This window comes from Manis javanica, chromosome 16, assembly GCF_040802235.1.
Source record: "Manis javanica isolate MJ-LG chromosome 16, MJ_LKY, whole genome shotgun sequence".
NCBI lineage: Eukaryota > Metazoa > Chordata > Mammalia > Pholidota > Manidae > Manis > Manis javanica.
This window is the reverse complement of record NC_133171.1, coordinates 71,078,466-71,103,664: the sequence shown is the minus strand read 5'-3', so window position 1 is coordinate 71,103,664 and position 25,199 is coordinate 71,078,466. Positions and strand designations below refer to the sequence as shown.

Genomic DNA, 25,199 nt, shown 5'->3' with positions numbered 1-25,199 from the left:
GACATTATGTTAAGTTTTACAAAGGCAATATAAATGGACAAAGTAGTTACTTAACACTTTGGGAAGATAATACATTGAACATAGTAAGTGCCAAAAAATCTATATAAATATAGTACTATGGGAGCAAAATTAACTGCAGGTGTTAGAGCAATTTAATTACTTCTGGGATCTTACTACGCTGATGGGACAGTGACTGCAGTGGGGTATGATGGGGGGACTAGATAGTATGTGTGAATGTAGTAACCACACTTTTTTTATGTGAAACCTTCACAGGAGTGTACATCAATAACACCTTAAAAAAAAAAAAGAATCTTACCGGTTTAACTTCCTGGGTGTTAAATGCAATCTTATCTTTTAGATGAGATGCTTCCTGCCTTTTACTACATTGTCTGTGGCTGGGCTTACTTGCCATATTAATTGCCCAGGTTATCTATCACTTGATTAAGGGCTGGAGGAGGAAAAGCAGCATCTGGGCTAAGTTAAAGATAAACTGGGCCTTTTAGCTGGCTTAAGTAAATTTTACAACAGCCTCATTTAATTGACACAATGAAGTCACAGGGCATTTAACTTCCTGGATGTTAAAATGCAATCTTGGAGGCGGAGCCAGGATGGCGGCGTGAGTAGAGCAGTGGAAATCTCCTCCCAAAAACACATAGAGCTATGAAAATATAACAAAGAAAAATCTTCCTAAAATAGAGACCAGAGGACACAGGACAACATCCAGACCACATCCACACCTGCAAGAACCCAGCGCCTTGCCAAGGGGGTAAGATACAAGCCCCGGCCCCACAGGACCCGAGCGCCCCTCCCCCCGGCTCCCGGCGGATGGAAAGAAACTGGAGCCGTTTTTTTTTTTTTTTTTTGGCGAGTGCTTTTTGGAAGCCTTAAAGGGACAGGGACACCGTTGCTAGGGAGGCAGTGTGGCGGGACCGGTGAGCGGGTCCCTGGGACCGGCGCCTGAGGACAAAGAATATCCCGCATTTTTCCCTGCAGGACCGGTGGGCGGGTGCCTGAGACTGGCGCCTGACGACCGAGGAAATCACGCGTTTTCCCCTTTATTTATTTTTTTCTCTTTTTGGCGAGTGCTTTTTGGAAGCCTTAAAGGGACAGGGACCCTGGTGCTAGGGAGGCAGAGCAGCAGGACCAGTGGGCGGGTGCTGAGACCGGCGCCTGAGGACGGAGGAAATCGTGCGTTTTTCCCTTTATTTTTTTTTTCTCTTTTTCGTGAGTGCTTTTTGGAAGCCTTAAAGGGACAGGGAACCTGGTGCTAGGGAGACAGGGCAGCAGGACCAGTGAGTGCGTGCCTGGGACCGGCGCCTGAGGACAATAAAAAATCGCGTTTTTTCATTTTTTTTTTTTCTGTTCCCTCTCTCATTGTTGCTGTTGTTGTTTGGTTTGGAGAGTGCTTTTTGGAAGTCTTAAAGGTGCAGGACAGGTCACTTAGACCAGAGGCAGGGAATTTAGAGATCTCTGGGCACTCTAACCCCCTGGGCAGCAGGGAGCAGAGAGGCCCCTTACAGAGATAAATAGCCCCTCGGCCACTCCCCCACCAACGGGACTCTACCATTTTGGAGGAGCAGCCCCAGCCAGGCCACGCCCACAGCAATAGCCGACATAAACCCCATAGCAACTGGGCAGGAAGCAGAAGCCCTGTCTGCACACAGCTGCCCAGCACAAGCCACTAGAGGTCGCTATTCTCCCAGGAGAGGAAGGCCACAAACCAACAAGAAGGGAAGCTCTTCCAGCGGTCACTTGTAACAGCTCTGCAAACTATCTCTATCACCATGAAAAGGCAAAATTACAAGCAGACAAAGATCACAGAGACAACACCTGAGAAGGAGACAGACCTAACCAGTCCTCCTGAAAAAGAATTCAAAATAAAAATCATGAACATGCTGACAGAGATGCAGAGAAAAATGCAAGAGCAATGGGATGAGATGCAGAGAAAAATGCAAGAGCAGTGGGATGAAGTCTGGAGGGAAATCACAGATGTCAGGAAGGAGACCACAGAAGTGAAACAATCCCTGGAAGGATTTATTAGCAGAATGGATAAGATGCAAGAGGCCATTGAAGGAATAGAAGCCAGAGAACAGGAACGTATAGAAGCTGACATAGAGAGAGATAAAAGGATCTCCAGGAATGAAACAACACTAAGAGAACTATGTGACCAAGCCAAAAGGAATAATATTCGTATTATAGGGATACCAGAAGAAGAAGAAAGAGGAAAAGGGACAGAAAGTCTCCTTGAAGAAATAATTGCTGAAAACTTCCCCAAACTGGGGGAGGAAATAATCGAACAGAGCATGGAATTACACAGAACCCCCAACAGAAAGGATCCAAGAAGAACAACACCAAGACACATAGTAATTAAAATGGCAAGGATCAAGGACAAGGAAAGAGTTTTAAAGGCAGATAGAGAGAAAAAGGTCACCTATAAAGGAAAACCCATCAGGCTAACATCAGACTTCTCGACAGAAATCCTACAGGCCAGAAGAGAACGGCATGATATACTTAATGCAATGAAACAGAAGGGCCTTGAACCAAGGATACTATATCCAGCACGACTATGACTTAAATATGATGGCGGGGTTAAACAATTCCCAGACAAGCAAAAGCTGAGGGAATTTGCTTCCCACAAACCACCTCTACAGGGCATCCTACAGTAACTGCTCTAGATGGGAGCACCACTAAAAAGAGCACAGAACAAAACACACAACATATGAAGAATGGAGGAGGAGGAATAAGAAGGGAGAGAAGAAAAGAATCTCCAGACAGTGTATATAACAGCTCAGTAAGCGAGCTAAGTTAGGCAGTAAGATACTAAAGAAGCTAACCTTGAAACTTTGGTAACCACAAATCTAAAGCCTGCATTGGCAATAAATACATATCTCTCAATAGTCACCCTAAATGTAAATGGACTTAATGCACCAATCAAAAGACACAGAGTAATAGAATGGATAAAAAAGCAAGACCCATCTATATGCTGCTTACAAGAAACTCACCTTAAACCCAAAGATAAGCATAGACTAAAAGTCAAGGGATGGAAAAACATATTTCAGACAAACAACAGTGAGAAGAAAGCAGGGGTTGCAGTACTAATATCAGACAAAATAGACTTCAAAACAAAGAAAGTAACAAGAGAAAAAGAAGGATACTACATAATGATAAAGGGCTCAGTCCAACAAGAGGATATAACCATTCTAAATATATATGGACCCAATACAGGAGCACCAGCATATGTGAAGCAAATACTAACAGAACTAAAGAGGGAAATAGACTGCAATGCATTTATTTTAGGAGACTTCAACACACCACTCATCCCAAAGGATAGATCCACCGGGCAGAAAATAAGTAAAGACACACAGGCACTGAACAACACACTAGAACAGATGGACCTAATAGACATCTATAGAACTCTACATCCAAAAGCAACAGGATATACATTCTTCTCAAGTGCACATGGAACATTCTCCAGAATAGATCACATACTAGCTCACAAAAAGAGCCTCAGTAAATTCCAAAATACTGAAATTCTACCAACCAATTTTTCAAACCACAAAGGTATAAAAGTAGAAATAAATTCTACAAAGAAATCAAAAAGGCTCACAAACACATGGAGGATTAACAACATGCTACTAAATAATCAATGGATCAATGAACAAATCAAAATAGAGATCAAGGAATATATAGAAACAAATGACAACAACAACACTAAGCCCCAACTTCTGTGGGATGCAGCGAAAGCAGTCTTAAGAGGAAAGTATATAGCAATCCAGGCACACTTGAAGAAGGAAGAACACTCCCAAATGAATAGTCTAACATCAGAATTATCAAAACTGGAAAAAGAAGAACAAATGAGGCCTAAAGTCAGCAGAAGGAGGGACATAATAAAGATCAGAGAAGAAATAAACAAAATTGAGAAGAATAAAACAATAGCAAAAATCAACAAAACCAAGAGCTGGTTCCTCGAGAAAATAAACAAAATAGATAAGCCTCTAGCCCAACTTATTAAGAGAAAAACAGAATCAACACAAATCAACATAATCAGAAATGAGAATGGAAAAATCACGACAGACTCCACAGAAATACAAAGAATTATTAAAGACTACTATGAAAACCTATATGCCAAGAAGCTGGAAAACCTAGAAGAAATGGACAACTTCCTAGAAAAATACAACCTCCCAAGACTGACCAAGGAAGAAACACAAAAGTTAAACAAACCAATCACGAGCAAAGAAATTGAAAAGGTAATCAAAAAACTACCCAAGAACAAAACCCCGGGGCCGGATGGATTTACCTCGGAATTTTATCAGACACACAAGGAAGACATAATACCCATTCTCCTTAAAGTGTTCCACAAAATAGAAGAAGAACGAATACTCCCAAACTCACTCTATGAAGCCAACATCACCCTAATACCAAAACCAGGCAAAGACCCCACCAAAAAAGAAAATTACAGACCAATATCCCTGATGAATGTAGATGCAAAAATACTCAATCAAATATTAGCAAACAGAATTCAACAGTATATCAAAAGGATCATACACCATGACCAAGTGGGGTTCATCCCAGGGATGCAAGGATGGTACAACATTCGAAAATCCATCAACATCATCCACCACATCATCAAAAAGAAAGACAAAAACCACATGATCATCTCCATAGATGCTGAAAAAGCATTTGACAAAATTCAACATCCATTCATGATAAAAACTCTCAGCAAAATGGGAATAGAGGGCAAGTACCTCAACATAATAAAGGCCATATATGATAAACCCACAGCCAGCATTATACTGAACAGCGAGAAGCTGAAAGCATTTCCACTGAGATCGGGAACCAGACAGGGATGCCCACTCTCCCCACTGTTATTTAACATAGTACTGGAGGTCCTAGCCACGGCAATCAGACAAAACACAGAAATACAAGGAATCCAGATTGGTAAAGAAGAAGATAAACTGTCACTATTTGCAGAAGATATGATACTGTACATAAAAAACCCTAAAGACTCCACTCCAAAACTACTAGAACTGATATCGGAATACAGTAAAGTTGCAGGATACAAAATTAACACACAGAAATCTGTAGCTTTCCTATACACTAACAATAAATCAATAGAAAGAGAAATCAGGAAAACAATTCCATTCACCATTACATCAAAAATAATAAAATACCTAGGAATAAACCTAACCAAAGAAGTGAAAGACTTATACTCTGAAAACTACAAGTCACTCTTAAGAGAAATTAAAGTGGACACTAATAAATGAAAACTCATCCCATGCTCATTGCTAGGAAGAATTAATATCGTCAAAATGGCCATCCTGCCCAAAGCAATATACAGATTTGATGCAATCCCTCTCAAATTACTAGCAACATTCTTCAATGAATTGGAACAAATAATTCAAAAATTCATATGGAAACACCAAAGACCCCGAATAGCCAAAGCAATCCTGAAAAAGAAGAATAAAGTAGGGGGGGATCTCACTCCCCAACTTCAAGCTCTACTACAAAGCCATAGTAATCAAAACAATTTGGTACTGGCACAAGAACAGAGCCACAGACCAGTGGAACAGATTAGAGACTCCAGAAATTAACCCAAACAAATATGGTCAATTAATATTTGATAAAGGAGCCATGGACATACAATGGCAAAATGACAGTCTGTTCAACAGATGGTGTTGGCAAAACTGGACAGCTACGTGTAGGAGAATGAAACGGGACCATTGTCTAACCCCATATACAAAGGTAAACTCAAAATGGATCAAAGACCTGAATGTAAGTCATGCAACCATTAAACTCTTGGAAAAAAACATAGGCAAAAACCTCTTAGACATAAACATGAGTGAACTCTTCTTGAACATATCTCCCCGGGCAAGGAAAACAACAGCAAAAATGAGCAAGTGGGACTACATTAAGCTGAAAAGCTTCTGTACAGCGAAAGACAACATCAATAGAACAAAAAGGAACCCTACAGTAAGGGAGAATATATTTGAAAATGACAGATCCGATAAAGGCTAGACGTCCAGAATATATAAAGAGCTCACATGCCTCAACAAACAAAAAACAAATAACCCAATTAAAAAATGGGCAGAGGAACAGAACAGTTTTCTAAAAAAGAAATACAGATGGCCAACAGACACATGAAAAGATGCTCCACATCACTAATTATCAGAGAAATGCAAATTAAAACTACAATGACGTATCACCTCACACCAGTAAGGATAGCTGCCATCCAAAAGACAAACAACAACAAATGTTGGCGAGGCTGTGGAGAAAGGGGAACCCTCCTACACTGCTGGTGGGAATGTAAATTAGTTCAACCATGTGGAAAGCAGTATGGAGGTTCATCAAAATGCTCAAAACAGACCTACCATTTGACCCAGGAATTCCACTCCTAGGAATTTACCCTAAGAACGCAGCAATCAAGTTTGAGAAAGACAGATGCACCCCTATGTTTATCGCAGCACTATTTACAATAGCCAAGAATTGGAAGCAACCTAAATGTCCATCGGTAGATGAATGGATAAAGATGATGTGGTACATATACACAATGGAATACTACTCAGCCATAAGAAGTGGAAAAATCCAACCATTTGCAGCAACACGGATGGAGCTGGAGAGTATTATGCTCAGTGAAATAAGCCAAGCGGAGAAAGAGAAATACCAAATGATTTCACTCATCTGAGGAGAATAGGAACAAAGGAAAAACTGAAGGAACAAAACAGCAGCGGAATTACAGAACCCAAAAATGGACTAACAGGTACGAAAGGGAAAGGAACTGGGGAGGATGGGTGGGCAGGGAGGGATAAGGAAGAAGAAGGGGGTATTAAGATTAGCATGCATGGGGGGGAGGGAGAAAGGGGAGGGTGGGCTGCACAACACAGAGAGGACAAGTAGTGACTCTACAACATTTTGCTAAGCTGATGGACCGTAACCATAATGTGTTTGTTAGGGGGGACCTAATATAGGGGAGAGCATAGTAAACATAGTATTCTTCATGTAAGTGTAGATTAAAAATTTAAAAAAAAAGAAAGAAAAGGGGGATTACTCCTTGATAGGATAAAACTATTCGTAAATCAAAGATCAACGCATGCTTTAAATATCCTTAATGTTGATCACTTAAAGGGTGTCAGATGATCAGCTATGGAGGTATTCTTTTCAGATAATATTCCTTTCTCTTAATAAAAAAAAAAAAAAAAGCAGTTACTGTGTGCTGACCTCCGATGAGTTCTGCACAGTGGTATAGAGGGCATGTCAAAGTGTGGACAAAGGGTCTGTTTGTTTCTATGCAGAAGATCAAGGCCTAGCTTGGATACCAGAAAATGAACTAAGATATGATATGAGGAGGAGCTTCCGGCATCAGCACTCTCTGGAGGACTCGTGCGGGGGGATGATCATCAAAAAGCCTCCACAGGGATCCGGACGATGCTGCGGTTGTGGCTGCATCCAGCCCACCGTGTCCTGGGGTTGCTATAGGAATGAGGAGGGAGATGTCTAGGCTGGCATTTGCATACAGTGAGACAACGAATTTGACTGGATCTGTACTGTTGGAACTCAACCAGGAGTTGGGAGGGGTGCAAGTTGTAGCACTCCAAAATCTCATGACTATAGACTAACTACGGTTAAAAGAACATATGGGATGTGAACAGATCCCAGAAATGGGCTGCTTTAATTTGTCTGATGGTTCAAGTACAGTTGGACAATATCCATCATATCATAGATAAATTTTCACAAATGCCTAGGGTGCCTAAATGGTTTTCTTGGCTTCACTGGAGATGGCTGGTAATTATAGATTTGCTTTGTTTATGTCACCGTATTCCTATTATGTTAATATGTGTGTGCAAATTAGTTAGTAGTTTAAAACCTATACATACTTAAGGTACTATACAAGAAGATATGTCAAAGAAATAATCAATCCTCCCAAGTTTCCTTCATATGCTACATCTATAGCTTTTCTTCTTCCTTCCTAATTACAAACCTTAAATAGAATTCGTGCCTCATATCGAATTTACCGAGTATCATAATTCCTCCAGGTGGTAAAGATACCTCGAGACAAGTGCTGGGCATAGAAGCCACAGGGCATAAATCTGCAAAGAAGTAAAAAGCTAACCTTTGCAAACAATATGGCTTCTCTCTCACTTACCAACTTTACATTTCCCTGTATGGCCCCGGAAGATGACTGGTTAGCCAGAGACGGGTAAGATTCCTCAAGGGAGGAACAACCTAAGACAGGCACAGTCGCAGGGGGGCCATCAGGTGAGAATTTGGGGATCAACAGAGGTGAGGCTCAGAACCTCACCCCCCCTGCTTTGAGAGAAATCTTCTGCATCCGTGGATGTCTTGCTGCCCTTATCTAGCCTGGATTAATACTTAGTCCATAGGCACACACCTGATCATCTGATCATCTATATTTGCCGCCTTACAGCACTAAACTATGTTTTCTACCTTTATCTTGCATCTACCTACCACTTCAGCATTTTATTAAAAATAAAAATAATAATAATAATAGGAGAAATGTGGGATCAACATATAAATCAAGTACAAAAATCAAATGAATATTCATATTTGACCTGATGGTTTATAGGTCATATTGCATGATCAAAACCGAAAGTTTCTGTGATGAATGCCCTTGTACTGTTCACCATGTAAGAATTTATTCACTCTGTAAGAATTCGTTCACCATGTAAGAACTTGTTCGTTATGCTTCAGAAGATTGGAGACTGACGAGAATTAGGCTTGAGATGGATTAATGATTGTACATTGAGCATTGACCCCCCTATACTGAATTTTATTGTTGTTAACAACCATTTGATCAATAAATATGAGAGATGCCCTCTCAAAAAAAAAAAAAAAAAAAAACCAAATGTGTGCTTGACACCCTCCATTTAAAAAACCCAGCTGTCTTGATGTTGATGTCTAGAGGAAACACTACCAGAGGTTTCCCCAGGTCATTCACCCTTCTATTGGGCAGGTGTGTTTAGATGAAACTTCTGATTTAAATGTCAAGCCACACTCTAAATTACACTTCTTTTCTCCTGATGAATAAAATAAAAATAAAATAAATGAATACACACAAATATGAAATAGAACAGAGAGTTCACAAATGGACCCAACAAATTAGAGAAACTTGAACCTCGCCAAAGAAATGAAAGCACTTCCACACAGAAAACGGGGCCTTTAGACTTTATTCTTCCATTTTCTTACTTAGAGTTCACCACCATCAACAAATGGAGATGAGGCAAAAGGACGGCCATGTGTAAATGAACACAGACAACTCAAGTCAGAAATGAAAGAAAAGCTACAACTGACACAACAGAAACACAAAGGACTGCAAGAGGCTGTTGTTATAAAAAGCTCCTAGAGAGGATGGCGGCGTGAGTAGAGCAGCGGAATCTCCTCCCAAAACCACATATATCTATGAAAATATAACACAGACAACTCTTCCTAAATAGAGACCAGAGGACACAGGACACCATCCAGACCACATCCAGACCTGCGAGAACCCAGCGCCTCGTGAACGGGAGAAGATACAAGCCCCAGCCCCGCGGGACCCAAGCGCCCCTCCCTCCAGCTCCCGGCGGGAAGAGAGGAGTCAGAGCGGGAGGGAGAAGGAGCCCAGGACTGCTGAAAACCCAGCCCCAGCCATCTGGACCAGAGCGCAGACACAGTGCATGCGTGGGGACCTGGATACTAGGGAAACAGGGCAGCAAGAATGGTGAGCGGGAACCGGAGGCTGACGCCAGAGGACAAAAGAAAAGCGAGCGCACATCTTTTTTTTGTTGTTGTTTTGTTGTGGTGAGTGCTTTTTGGAAGTCTTAAAAGGACAGGGACCCCAATACTAGGGAAACAGGGCAGCAAGACCGGCGAGTGGGTATCGGAGACCGGCGCCAGAGAACAAAAGAAATGCAAGCGGCCACTTTTTGTTTTTGTTGTTTTGTTTTGGAGAGCACTTTTTTTAAGTCTTAAAGGGATAGGGACCCCAATACTAGGAAAACAGGGCAGCAAGTCCGGTGAGTGGGTGCGCGAGGCTGGCGCCAGAGAATAAAGGAAAACGAGCAGCCTTTTTTTTTTGTGGTGGTTGTTTTGTTTTAGCGGGTGCTTTTTGGAAGTTTTAAAGGGGCACGGTGGGACACCTAGTCCAGAGGTAGGGAATCCCGGGATCTCTGGGCACTCTAATCCCTTGGGCTGCAGGGAGCACGGAGGCCCCTTAACAGAGATAAATAGCATCCCGGCCGTTCCCACTCCAACACAACTCCACCACTTTGGAGCTGCACCCAGAGCCAGGCCATGCCCATGGCAACAGCAGAGATAAACTCCATAGCGCCGGGCAGGAAGCAGAAACCCTGTCTGCATGCAGCTACCCAGCACAAGCCACTAGAGGTCGCTATTCTCCCAGGAGAGGAAGGCCACAAAACAAGAAGGGAAGTTCTTCCAGCCGTCACTAGTCCCAGATCGGCAAACTACTCCTATCACCATGAAAAGACAAAATTATAGGCAAAACAAGATCACAGAGACACCAGAGAAGGAGACAGACCTAACCAGTCTTCCTGACAAAGAATTCAAAATAAAAATCATAAACATGCTGACAGAGATGCAGAGAAATATACAAGAGAAATGGGATGAAGTCCGGAGGGAGGTAACAGATGCCAGAAAGGAGATCACAGAAATGAAACAAACTCTGGAAGGATTTATAAGCAGAATGAATAAGATGCAAGAGGCCATTGATGGAACTGAAACCAGAGAACAGGAACGCACAGAACCTGACATAGAGAGAAATAAAAGGATCTCCAGAAATGAAACAATATTAAGAGAACTATATGACCAATCCAAAAGGAACAATATCCGTATTATAGGGGTACCAGAAGAAGAAGAGAGAGGAAAAGGGATGGAAAGTATCTTGGAAGAAATAATTGCTGAAAACTTCCCCAAACTGGGGGAGGAAATAATCAAACAGACCACGGAAATACACAGAACCCCTAACAGAAAGGATCCAAGGACAACACCAAGAAACATAATAATTAAAATGGCAAAGATCAAGGACAAGGAAAGAGTTTTAAAAGCAGCTAGAGAGAAAAAGGTCACCTATAAAGGAAAACCCATCAGGCTAACATCAGACTTCTTGACAGAAACCCTACAGGCCAGAAGAGAATGGCATGATATATTTAATGCAATGAAACAGAAGGGCCTTGAACCAAGGATACTGTATCCAGCACGACTATTATTTAAATATGATGGCAGGATTAAACAAGTCCCAGACAAGCAAAAGCTGAGGGAATTTGCTTCCCACAAACCACCTCTACAGGGCATCTTACAGGGACTGCTCTAGATGGGAGCACTCCTAAAAAGAGCACAGAACAAAACACACAACATGTGAAGAATGGAGGAGGAGGAATAAGAAGGGAGAGAAGAAAAGAATCTCCAGACAGTGTATATAACAGCTCAATAAGCGAGCTAAGTGAGGCAGTAAGATACTAAAGAAGCTAACCTTGAACCTTTGGTAACCACGAATCTAAAGCCTGCAATGGCAATAAGTACATATCTCTCAATAGTCACCCTAAATGTAAATGGACTTAATGCACCAATCAAAAGACACAGAGTAATAGAATGGATAAAAAAGCAAGACCCATCTATATGCTGCTTACAAGAAACTCACCTTAAACCCAAAGATAAGCATAGACTAAAAGTCAAGGGATGGAAAAACATATTTCAGGCAAACAACAGTGAGAAGAAAGCAGGGGTTGCAGTACTAATATCAGACAAAATAGACTTCAAAACAAAGAAAGTAACAAGAGATAAAGAAGGCCACTACATAATGATAAAGGGCTCAGTCCAACAAGAGGATATAACCATTCTAAATATATATGCACCCAATACAGGAGCACCAGCATATGTGAAGCAAATACTAACAGAACTAAAGAGGGAAATAGACTGCAATGCATTCATTGTAGGAGACTTCAACACACCACTCACCCCAAAGGATAGATCCACCGGGCAGAAAATAAGTAAAGACACACAGGCACTGAACAACACACTAGAACAGATGGACCTAATAGACATCTATAGAACTCTACATCCAAAAGCAACAGGATATACATTCTTCTCAAGTGCACATGGAACATTCTCCAGAATAGACCACATACTAGCCCACAAAAAGATCCTTAGTATTTTCAAAAATACTGAAATTCTACCAACCAATTTTTCAGACCACAAAGGTATAAAACTAGAAATAAATTCTACAAAGAAAACAAAAAGGCTCACAAACACATGGAGGCTTAATAACATGCTTCTAAATAATCAAAGGATCAATGAACAAATCAAAATAGAGATCAAGGAATATATAGAAACAAATGACAACAACAACACAAAGCCCCAACTTCTGTGGGATGCAGCGAAAGCACTCTTAAGAGGAAAGTATATAGCGATCCAGGCACAGTTGAAGAAGGAAGAACAATCCCAAATGAATAGTCTAACATCACAATTATCGAAACTGGAAAAAGAAGAACAAATGAGGCCTGAAGTCAGCAGAAGGAGGGACATAATAAAGATCAGAGAAGAAATAAACAAATTGAGAAGAATAAAACAATAGCAAAAATCAACGAGAACAAGAGCTGGTTCTTTGAGAAAATAAAAAAAATAGATAAGCCTCTAGCCAAACTTATTAAGAGAAAAAGGGAATCAACACAAATAAACAGCATCAGAAATGAGAACGGAATAATCACGACAGACTCCACAGAAATACAAAGAATTATTAAAGACTACTATGAAAACCTATATGCCAACAAGCTGGAAAACCTAGAAGAAATGGACAACTTCCTAGAAAAATACAACCTTCCAAGACTGACCAAGGAAGAAACACAAAAGTTAAACAAACCAATTACGAGCAAAGAAATTGAAACGATAATCAAAAAACTACCCAAGAACAAAGCACCTCGGCCGGACGGATTTACCTCGGAATGTTATCAAACACACAGAGAAGACATAATACCCATTCTCCTTAAAGTTTTCCAAAAAAATAGAGGAGGAGGGAATACTCCCAAACTCATTCTATGAAGCCAACATCATCCTAATACCAAAACCAGGCAAAGACCCCACCAAAAAAGAAAACTACAGACCAATATCCCCGATGAATGCAGATGCAAAAATACTCAACAAAATATTAGCAAACAGAATTCAACAGTATATCAAAAGGATCATACACCATGACCAAGTGGGATTCATCCCAGGGATGCAAGGATGGTACAACATTAGAAAATCCATCAACATCATCCACCACATCAACAAAAACAAAGACAAAAACCACATGATCATCTCCATAGATGCTGAAAAAGCATTTGACAAAATTCAACATCCATACATGATAAAAATTCTCAGCAAAATGGGCAAGTACCACAACATAATAAAGGCCATATATGACAAACCCACACCTAACATCATATTGAACAGCGAGAAGCTGAAAGCATTTCCTCTGAGATCGGGAACCAGACAGGGATGCCCACTCTCCCCACTGTTATTCAACATAGTACTGGAGGCCCTAGCCACAGCAATTAGGCAAAATAAAGAAATAAGGAATCCAGATTGGTAAAGAAGAAGTTAAACTCTCACTATTTGCAGATGATATGATACTGTACATAAAAAACCCTAAAGACTCCACTCCAAAACTACTAGAACTGATATCGGAATACAGCAAAGTTGCAGGATACAAAATTAACACACAGAAATCTGTAGCTTTCCTATACACTAACAATGAACCAATAGAAAGAGAAATCAGGAAAACAATTCCATTCACCATTGCATCAAAAAGAATAAAATACCTAGGAATAAACCTAACCAAAGAAGTGAAAGACTTATACTCTGAAAACTACAAGTCACTCTTAAGAGAAATTAAAGGGGACACTAATAAATGGATACTCATCCCATGCTCATGGCTAGGAAGAATTAATATCGTCAAAATGGCCATCCTGCCCAAAGCAATATACAGATTTGATGCAATCCCTCTCAAATTACTAGCAACATTCTTCAATGAATTGGAACAAATAATTCAAAAATTCATATGGAAACACCAAAGACCACGAATAGCCAAAGCAATCCTGAGAAGGAAGAATGAAGTGGGAGGGATCTCACTCCCCAACTTCAAACTCTACTACAAAGCCACAGTAATCAAGAGAATTTGCTACTGGACAAGAACAGAGCCACAGACCAGTGGGACAGAATACAGACTCCAGACATTAACCCAAACATATATGATCAATTAATATTGATCATATTGAACAATAAAGGAGCCATGGGCATAACAATGGGGAAATGACAGTTTCTTCAACAGATGGTGCTGGCAAAACTGGACAGCTACATGTAAGAGAATGACACTGGATCAGTGTCTAACCCCATACACAAAAGTAAATTCGAAATGGATCAAAGACCTGAATGTAAGTCATGAAACCATAAAACTCCTAGAAAAAACCACAGGCAGAAATCTCTTGGACATAAACTTGAGCAACTTCTTCATGAACATATCTTGCCGGGTAAGGGAAACAAAAGCAAAAATGAACAAGTGGAACTATATCAAGCTGAAAAGCTTCTGTACAGCAAAGGACACCATCAATAGAACAAAAAGGTACCTTACAGTATGGGAGAATATATTCATAATGACAAACCCTGTAAAGGGTTGACATCCAAAATATATAAAGATCTCATGCACCTCAACACACAAAAAGCAAATAATGCAATTAAAAAATGGGCAGTGGAGCTGAATAGACAGTTCTCTAAAGAAGAAATCCAGATGGCCAACAGGCACATGAAAAGATGCTCCACATCACTAACCATCAGAGAAATGCAAATTAAAACCACAATGAGATATCACCTCACACCAGTAAGGATCACCATCATTGAAAAGACAAACAACAACAAATGTTGGCAAGGTTCTCCATTGTGGAGAAAGGGGTATCCTCCTACACTGCTGGTGGGAATGTAAATTAGTTCAACCATTGTGGAGAGCAGCATGGAGTTTGCTTAGAGTTCTCAAAATAGAAATACCATTTAACCCAGGAATTCCACTTGTAGGAATTTACCCTAAGAATGCAGCACTCCAGTTTGAAAAAGACAGATGCACCCCTATGTTGATCGCAGCACTATTTACAATAGCCAAGAAATGGAAGCAACCTAAGTGTCCATCAGGAGATGAATGGATAAAGAAGAGGTGGTACATATACACTATGGAATATCATTCAGCCATAAGAAAACAAATCCTACCACCATTCACAACAACATGGATGGAGCTACAGGGTGATAAGCTCACTAAAACAAGCCAGGTGGAGAAAGACAAGTAGCGAATGATTTCACTCCTGTGGAGTATAAGAACAAAGCAAAAACAGAAGGAACAAAACAGCAGCAGAATCACAGAACCCAAGAATGGACTAACAGTTACCAAAGGGAAAGGGATTGGGGAGAATGCGAGAGAAGGGAGGGATAAGCGTGGGGGAAGAAAGGGGGTATTACGATTAGCATGTATAATATGAGGGGGGCATGGGGAGGGCTGTGCAACAGAGAAGACAAGTAGTGATTCTACAACATCTTACTACGCTTATAGACAGTGACTATAATGGGGTTCGTGGGGGGCACTTGGTGAAGGGGGGACCCTAGTAAACAGAATGTAATTCATGTAATTGTAGATTAATGATAACAAAATAAAAAATAAAAAATTAATTAATTACTTCTGGCAAGTAAATTGTAAAGACAAAGCAAGGTCTAAAAATAAACAACAAAGAACAACTGTTCAAAACCTCCTAAATATAAAAAAAGTCTCTGAATTTCAACTGCTTGATCTAAGTAGAAGTTTCTAAGTTGTAATCAGAGACTAAAAATCAAAGCAAAAGAAGCCTATTTTTTTAAGATAAGCTCCTGAAAAATGAGATACTTTGATTTTATGTGGCAATCTTTAAGAAAAAAATCTCAATTACACGAATCAAAAAGTCACACAACTAGAAGCTATTCCTGGCATCATTTTAAATTTATACTTCAGAAAAACAAAACTTAAAATATTTGCCTGTGAGCATTAATAAATCAAATACATAGGTTTATATTTAGTGTTTGCAAAATAAAATTCTAATGTACTGATACAGAAAACAAAATGACAATAAAATCAGTAACAACAAAAATAACACCCAAGTAGACTGTAGCAGGAGTACAGAATCTCAGACCAGGTTTCATTACAAACACTTAACTGTGTGTCATTTGAAAAGAGTATTTATTCAGTCTTGAATAACCTTGATGCAAGTTGCTAATCACCACCTTTACTATGATGATACATTAATAACAAATTTTCAGAAAACTGTGACTAAGTAGTTAACAGTTTCAGCTGAACAAATCAAATACTTCAAACATCCTATTGTTACCTGGAATGCAAACACAACCCTATTTCCTTTATAGAAAATTCGATATAATTCTTACTAAATAGGTAGCTTTGATTATGTAATGCATGTAGCAAAACAAAATTTTAAATTAGAAAATTATTATTTCAACTATTTCAAAGATCATGACTATCTTAGTTAAACACAATGGGTCAAATTTAGAGGGTAATGGAATAGAAATATACAGGTGAAGAAAATAAATTTGGAATTTTGCTTCATTCAAGGTAACTTATCATTAGTCATCAAATTTTAGTATTAGTTTATAACTCAATCAAAAGGACAGGGACAAAAACCAAATAATATCACCCTGTCAGTTAGAAAAAGACCCTTTCTGAGCCAGCAAATGAGAATAAGTCACCTTTTCCTTCTCTAGGATGTATTTTAGCCCTACTTGTTCTCTCCGTCAGGCACAGGCACTTTCGTGTAGGGCACACTTAGCCTAACAAACTATACCTGGTAACTCTGTACAAGCAAAAAGCTTCAGAAAGGATTTCCCTGCCTCCTTGCAAGTCTGAGAAAGTACAGAAGAGTTCAGTCCTCCATGACTTAAGAAATTCGTGCAAGATGAAGGAGGGAGGATGCCGGGAAGGGAACACAAGGAAGAAGAAAGGCTCCTCCTCTTATTTGCTCACCTTCTCCTTGCAATAAATAAGCTTCACATAGTTATTTATATCCCATCTTACTCCAAAATTATTTAATGTAACTTACAGAAATATTAGTAGAATAGAATGCTTTCAAAATACAAATTAGTATGAATAAAGGGAAAATAAGAGGATGCAAGAAAGATGAAACACAAGGTAAGTTGGACCACAGAAACACCTAAGGCCTTGCACAACTCTAAAATGTGGGTGGTTCAGCTCTTAGCTTCTCAGCAACCCATCAAGTGGGAAACAAGATCTAATTACAAAATTTGCATTCCATATACAAAGTAATTTACAAACAAGCACCAGAGCTTTTCCTAGTGCTCAGAGGTAAGAGAAATTTCTTCTATACTTTTCAATAACGGGACACTGGACAGTACTGTAGTTTTCTAAATAGCATCTTTATATAAATTAAGTAATAGATTCCCTATGAAAGTTTCTTTTAACACTTCCTATACACAGCTAGGGTCATTACATAAGGAAAGTTATCCAAAAAATGAACCATCTTGCTGGTAAACCTTCTATAAGTTATTCTGGGGTTATATGTATTCATTTATTGGCTTTGAAACATTTTTTATAGTGTGTTGCTTTTAGTAAATAGTTACAACAGAAGGTATTCATCTGGGACTTTAAACAACTAGTAACAATCCTTAGGATATTTGTTACATAGTCCATTTTCATATTCCAAAGTCCTATTTCATTTTCTAAATTCAGGTTCTTCTGATGGATGAGAAAGTAAAATGGTCATGCAAGCGACAACTGTGGCTCCAGGTCAGACGAAGACGACACTAATACATAGGTCCAAACACTTCAAGGACACCTCTTTTTAAAACTTAAAACAGTCCCTGTCTTACTTTTCCAGGGGGCCTTCTATTACCCTGCTTAATTCAGCAAGTGGGAGCCCAATCTGTGATGATTTTTATTCCTCAATTTGGTACTTCTAACCAAGAAATGGTAACGAAATCTAACTTAAGAGTTTCTAGATTCATATCTTCCCATTCAGTCTACACCAATTTAGATTCATTTTAGAGTATGAATTTTTACACACTTTGTGGCAGGTTTTATTTTTACGTTACTGGTGGGGGAGAAAAGACAGTAAAATTAGTATCAAAAGAATTTCCTATCTCCCATTTTGTCATACAAGAAAAAATAAGGTCCACAATGGCAGCATCTCAATATACCATATATCTGGACTTAACACTACTAAAATTTAGCAATGCTACTGTAAAGGAGGGCAGAGGGCATCAAGAGTCAGGAAAAAGGACTAATAACATTTAACCTAACTGCCTAAAGCATGGGCCACCCAGTTTTGAATAAACAACCCGAGGCTAAGCTTAGAAATGCGCCTGCTTTAAGTTAGATAACTAGAAGTGGGCAACAGCCTGGGGGCGTGATCCGTGATAAGTCACATAGACATGCTTGGGTAAGCAAGAGATAACAATTGAAGCGGTCAGGCAACTGGAGTGTTCCCTAAAAGGTTACAATATACAATGTGTTTTAAAATTATTGGTTGTAGAAATGCGCGGGCTTCGGTGTAACGGCTGTGAAAATCCTATATAAGCAATACCTAAAGTTGCCTGGGGGTCGGCAGCTCGGACTCGGCCTGCGTGTCAGGGGAGGTGCTGTCGACCCCAGCTTGCTGGCTGAATAAAGACTTTGCCTGTACTTACATCTCCATGCCTGTGTGCTTTGTTCTCTCGGGAAAACCCTGAGTTCCTGGACCCTAACACTACAATCTGATATTTAATAAATAGGCAGTAGCAAATTGTATCTTCCATTACAGTTGGGTTTCCTTTTCTCTGTCTCCCAAAGATGCCAAATTTATATTCACCTACCGCCCACTTTATGGTCATGTTGTAGTACCCCGTTGTTTTCCTACCTCATTATCAGTTTGAATCTCATCACTTTCAGGATGCTCCTCTCTCAAAAGCCTGGCTATATGGGCCCACATAACCTTTCCAATCCTACTTGATTTAGCTCTATATTACTCTCTATTTTAGTATTTCCCTTACTAGACACTGGAATTCCTAGTTTTTACATTACCACTATGAATAATGAAATGCAATAAGTACAAATTAACTTAACATGATGCATTAATCAACTACATACTTGTAACAGTTTATGGTTGTTCAACATAACTAAGATATTTATTAGGATTTCATCAAGTAAGCCAGAGGCCAATTTTTTACCACAAAGGTTATTTCCAAATGGCATACAATCAACCCATACTACATCAAACCTTAGGCTTTTCTACTTTCAAGATGGTCAGAAGAATTTTAGTTGTGAGGACAACTTTTGAGAACACTACCAAACACCAAATAGATTTTGTGAATTACTGTCAGACCTCAAAATGACTAGATTACATGACAGTGGTATCCAATATAGTTTGATCCATATTTGAACTCATATACATAACCCAGAGTCAGGCAACCTCTTCTACTATTACATGAACTCTTCCAGTGTGTAGCCACTGAAATTTGTTATTTCTGAATTTCCTGTTTTATGAAAATTCAAACCTTAGTGATCTCAACATACAATCTTTAGTACTGCAAAAGGTAGCGCATACATTTGGCATAATATGTACACTTGTTTAACATTTTTCTTGCAATTAAAAAAACACTCCTACATTTAAAAATATATTGGAAAGCACATGCTTAAGCTCAGTATTAATTATAAGCTTAAATCAATCAGTATTATATTCTATTAATTTAGAAAGTCATAGGAAATTAGAATGATTTTATATTAACCACTTAAAGTTGTTTACTTCAGAGAAATTAGGAAACATATCTAATAGAAATTGAAAAGCTTTTACCAATTTAACAAGAGAAAGAACGTAATTCAGTTTTTCTTTTTCTTAAAAGACAAACTGTAAAGAATAAACCAAAGAAAGCTACAAATACGTACATATTCATTTAATGCAACATTAAATACATACACAGAGCCTGTGAGAATGCAATATTCATTTTGCTGCAAAAGAACAGACATTGCACAACACTGAGATTTGCTAATGAAATCAACCATCAACCTAGATGGAATACATATGTATCAAACCAAGACCTCAGTGTCATTTTCTTTTTCTTTCTTTCATTTTTTTCTTGACCTTGTCAGTATTTTTGTCCTTTAGATTTTGGAACTTTGGTAAAGAAAAATCAAGGCTATAATGTAGTGTAGTGCTTTTTATTCATCACATTTATTTTTAATGTAAATTCCAACTGTTCTGCTTCTAGCAGCGCTATTAAAGTATCTCTGAGACAAAAAAAAAAAACAATGGATGCTACCAGAAGAAACAACGGAAGTTTATTCCTACTCAGGATTGCAACATCTGACACAAATTCCACATGAAAACTTTTCTAGCGATGTTAGGACCTACTTGATAAGGAATATGAATATAATATATTTAAAAGCCACTTTTATAATAATGTAATTTCTCCAGCAATTTCTACTGACAATTATTAAGTGAAATACTGTAAGGCTGATATAATAACTATCAGTATGAAAATTATTCTAATGTGTCTAGATAAAAATTGTAATTTTTCCCCAAAACTGCTCTGCTGTCCTGGTCTACAAAGTTAATTACTAATTTCCATTTATCAAAACTAAATTCTGAGAGTTTTCTTAAAAAACTATTATTTAAATCTATGATTTAGTTATCATAGTTTTCTATAAAAGCCCAAAAGACTATGAAAATGGTTGATATTATATATTTTAAATAAAATAATTAATGACCCTCAAAACTGATTTATTTCTTTTTGAGTATAAGCTATTTAGCTAAATAACTGTCTCATTGGTTGGTTACACAAATTAGGTTTTCAATTCACATGTGCTACAGATAAAATTAACAGCTTAACCTGCTGTGGCATATAACTGCTGTTAATTCATGATAATAACAATAGCTTTAAAAAAAAGCAGTACTTACACCAACTAAAACAGTCTCAGCCAAACAAAATTAAGCACATGTGTGCAGTGGCCGAGAGGACACCTGGAGCTGTGAGCAGTAACAATGATTTCTCCCAACCTGCCCTTTCCTTTGACTGACTTTTGTTTCACTGGAATTTGTTTCTGGAGGGGAACCTCCCACCCCCTACTCCTGGAGCTACAGCCAAAAATTTCTATTAAAATGGAAAAATATAAATCAGACTGTAGAGAAACAGGCAGTTTAAGCAAATGTCTATTGTAATAATGAAAGCCTGCTATCTAGGGCCAAGACTGCAGTCCTAAAATGTGGTGATAGGCTTTGGAAAGTCAGCTAGCTCCTTGCTACTCAAAATGTGGCCCACAGTCCAGCAAAGCTGAAACTGCTTTTTCTTTTTTTTTTTAAGAAAATCAGAATTTCAAGCCCCGTCTACATGTACTGAATCAGAATCTTACACATATTAAAATTTACAAGCCATGATATAGAAAATTCTTCAGCCTACCTAACAATTTGTATACCAATTCCAGTAATTTCTGATATTCTAACAACTCAAAAATTCAAATTCAGATAAAGAATATTCAGAGAACAGACAGCTTACTTGCTATACCCAAAGCCCACTACATATCATTCGCTTAACTTTTTCAAGTCCCATATTCATTATAAACTACTGATCTGCAGTTTGTGGTAATAAAGGAGTAAGAGGGAATATCTTTTTGTAAGATCTTGGAAAACCTTAAATATATGGATAAAGTTGAAGTATTTACACTCAGCGATTATTTTAAACAATTTCATCAGAAGAGTCTTTCCTAAATAAAATCTTGTTTAGGAAGGAGCCCAGTATAGTAAAATATAAATAAAGGGCTGTGCTTTGGGGCAGGGAAGGCATCCAGCAGTAGCCAAAGCATCTCAACAGAACTAACTGATTGGATTCCTCAGAGTGCACTTTGGAAAACTCTGCCTTAAAGGAGCTCCTTAAGTCTAAAAAAATAAACTGAATAACTGTTACACTAATTACAAGTAAAGTTCATTGTTGATTAAAGTGAGCCCTAAAGATCTCTTTATAGAAACCTACTATTTTATTTAGTTTAATTTATTCTATGGTGTTTTAAAGACTACATATAATTATATAATTAAGCATCTTTTCTAATTCAAATTGATCTCTTCCCAAACTAGTCCAATTGCTGAGGTTAGTTTTAATCAATATATTATTTTCAATTAAATTATTTTAGTTAATGTATGCCTACCATATATAAGAAAGACACTATGTTAAGTTTTACAAAGGCAATATAAATGGACAAAGAAGTCTACTTAACACCTTGGGAAGATAACAATACATTGAACATAGTAAGTGCCAAAAAATCTATATAAATATAGTACTATGGGAGCAAAATTAACTGCAGGTGTTAGAGCAATTTAATTACCTCTTGGCAAATAGTCAATCTGTGGCATCTTACTACACTGATGGACAGTGACTGCAGTGGGGTACAATGTGCGGGGGGGACTAGATAGTATGTGTGAATGTAGTAACCTCAGTTTTTTTATGTGAAACCTTCACAGGAGTGTACATCAATAACACCTTAAAAAAAAAAAAAGAATCTTACCAGTTTAACTTCCTGGGTGTTAAAATGCAATCTTATCTTTTAGATGAGATGCTTCCTACCTTTTACTACATTGTCTGTGGGTGGCCTTACTTGCCGTATTAATTGCCCAGGTTATATCACTTGATTAAGGGCTGGAGGCGGAAAAGCAGCATCTGGGCGAAGTTAAAGATAAACTGGGCCTTTCAGTGGGCTAAAATTTCACAACAGCCTCATTTAATTGACACAATGAAGACATGGGCTATGTGGAGATAATTTTCTTATCTGGGGGATGTTTAAACATACATTCCAGTCCGGGTTACTCCTGACTTTTTAGTAGTTTTAACTAATCTTCACTGAAGAATGCTTATACTCCTAATTTGGTATTTTACTGTAGAAAATTAATGTGAATCTCACTTTGCTGAATTGTTTAATATTTGCGAGTTTTGGTAGGGGTCTTTTTCCAGAGGCCCTCACGCTACTCTGACTACACCCACGGTCCCTGTCTCAGAATCTCTGTGGCTAGTTATAAATTACTCAGCTGCAGATTACAAACCGAAAAGACAGAAAGATATGAATTCCTAAATACAAGAAAATGCCCTGACAGTTCCAAAGTAAAGAAACTTCATTCAAAAAAAACACACGGGAGGTGCCTCGTGAAAAATTTTAATTCTAAAGGCGCTGCTTAGGGGCGGCCTCTCACCCGCCGCGGGTCACACTTGAACCTCAGCCCGTCCGGCCCGCGCCGTCGAGGACCCCGCCGAGAAAATCCACACACGGCAAAACGCTGACCGGCCTCCCGTCTGCGCGGCGCGGCCCGTCCCCTCCGCCTGCGGCCCCGTCCCGGGAGGACGCGTGTCGCGGGGCGGAGAGCAGCCACCCTCACCACCCGGGCCCGGAAGGAGGGGCAGCGGCTCCGGCGCGCCCCCTCTTCCCCCGCCCGGGCGAACTTCGCCGGCCGCTCGGACGTCTGCCCCGGGCGCACCTGCTCCGCTCCCTCCCTTCCCGGGCGGCCCCTCCAGCGGAGCGCGCGGACTCCAGGCCCCCGGCCGGGCCCCGCGAACCCACCAACCGCGTTGGCCGCTTCCCGGCCCCACGGGCCACGAGCTGCCCGCCCAGCAACGTGCACGGCCGCCCCCACGTCCGGCTCCCCGACACCTTCACGCGGAGGCAGTGGTTCCCGCGCCCCGTCGGGTTCCCGCTGCACCCCGCGGCCACGTACCTTCCAACCCGCACAGCTGTCGCTGTCGCCTTCACCCCTTCGTAGGGCACGATCTGGACCCTCCAACGAAGATGCGCGTTAGTGGGAGCCGCTTCTCCGCCGAGCTCTCTTTAGTCCGGCCAGGGCAGCGGCTCCAAGTCCGGGCTGATCTCCACCACGCGCGGCGCTGCGGCCATGTTGACAGCCGCCCTCCGCCCGCCGCGGGAGAGCCAAGAAGGGGCGAGTGCAGGCAGCGCCGAGATCCCACCGCGCGCGAGGCGGAGATACGAAGCTGGGAGCGAGGTCGGTGCCGCCCCCGCGTGCGCGCCGAGAGAATGGCGCCGCCGAGCACGCGCAACATCTACTCTCCGCGGGCCCACTGCGCGGAAGCGACGGCGCGGGCAGCTCCTGCCGAGGCCGGCGAAACGAAGCACGGCAGGAACTGCTTCTCTCAGCGACGCACGGGCCACTACTGTTGAATATAACGGCGGCGGCGCCTGCGGTTACTGCGCAACCGCCGGACTTACGCGTTCTGCGCCCAAAGGCTACCCGTCCCGGAAAGACGGCCCTCAAGGCCAATGAGCGCGAAGTGCCACGACGAAGACCCGCCCCCGACCAATGGCAAAAGTTAGAAGACACAAAATATAAGGAAAAAAATTAAATCACAGTGCAAGTATATGAAATAAACACTAAAAAAAAATGTAAAAAAACAATGAAACTAAGAACTGATTCTTTGAAGACAAACAAAATGAGTAAACATTTGCATAGACTTTTCAAGGAATAAAAAGGACAGGACTCAAAATCAGAAATAGAAATTTAAAGAGAAGTTACAAGTGACACCACTGAAATACAAAGGATTGAAAAGATAAGTATGAAAAATTATATGGCAATAAATTTGACACCCTAGAAGAAATGGATAAGTTCCTGGACTCATGCGATGTTAAAACCTGTTCTGGAGAAAATAGAAATCTGAACAGACTAACAACTAGTAACCAATTGAATCAGTAATCAAAAACTAGACACAATCAGAAGTCCAAGATGTTTTCATAGGAGAATTCCACTCAAACATTGAAATAAGAGTTAATACCTATCCTTCTCAAACTATTCCCAAAAATTGAAGAGGAAGGAAAGCTTACAAATTCATTTCTATGAGGCCAAAATCACACTGTTACCAAAACAAGATTAGGACACTACCAAAAAAAAAAAAAAAAAAGACAACTACCCACCAATATTCCTGAAAAGCATAGTTGTAAAAATCCTCAACAAAATATTAGCAAGCTACATTCAAAAATACATTAAAGGATCAATCACCAAACCAAATAGGATTTATTCTAGGGATGCAAAGATGGCTCACTACCAGCAAATTAATACATGCAAACACTGTGTTAACCAAAGGAAGGAAAAAAACTATACAAACATCTCAATACATGCTGAAAGAGGATCTGACAAAATTCGTATCCACTCATG

General features: G+C 39.8%; 1 protein-coding gene across 2 annotated transcripts in view; it reads right to left on the bottom strand.

Annotated features, from left to right (window-relative positions):
- The window catches only part of LOC140846848 (bromodomain adjacent to zinc finger domain protein 2B-like), a 134,063-nt gene extending 109,731 nt beyond the window's left edge, over window positions 1-24,332 (bottom strand). For both annotated transcript variants that reach the window (XM_073224894.1, XM_073224895.1), the window contains exon 1: window positions 23,754-24,332. The gene's annotated coding sequence lies outside the window, so the exon portion shown is untranslated. The remainder of the gene's footprint in view (window positions 1-23,753) is intronic.
- Window positions 24,333-25,199: the final 867 nt, after the last annotated feature.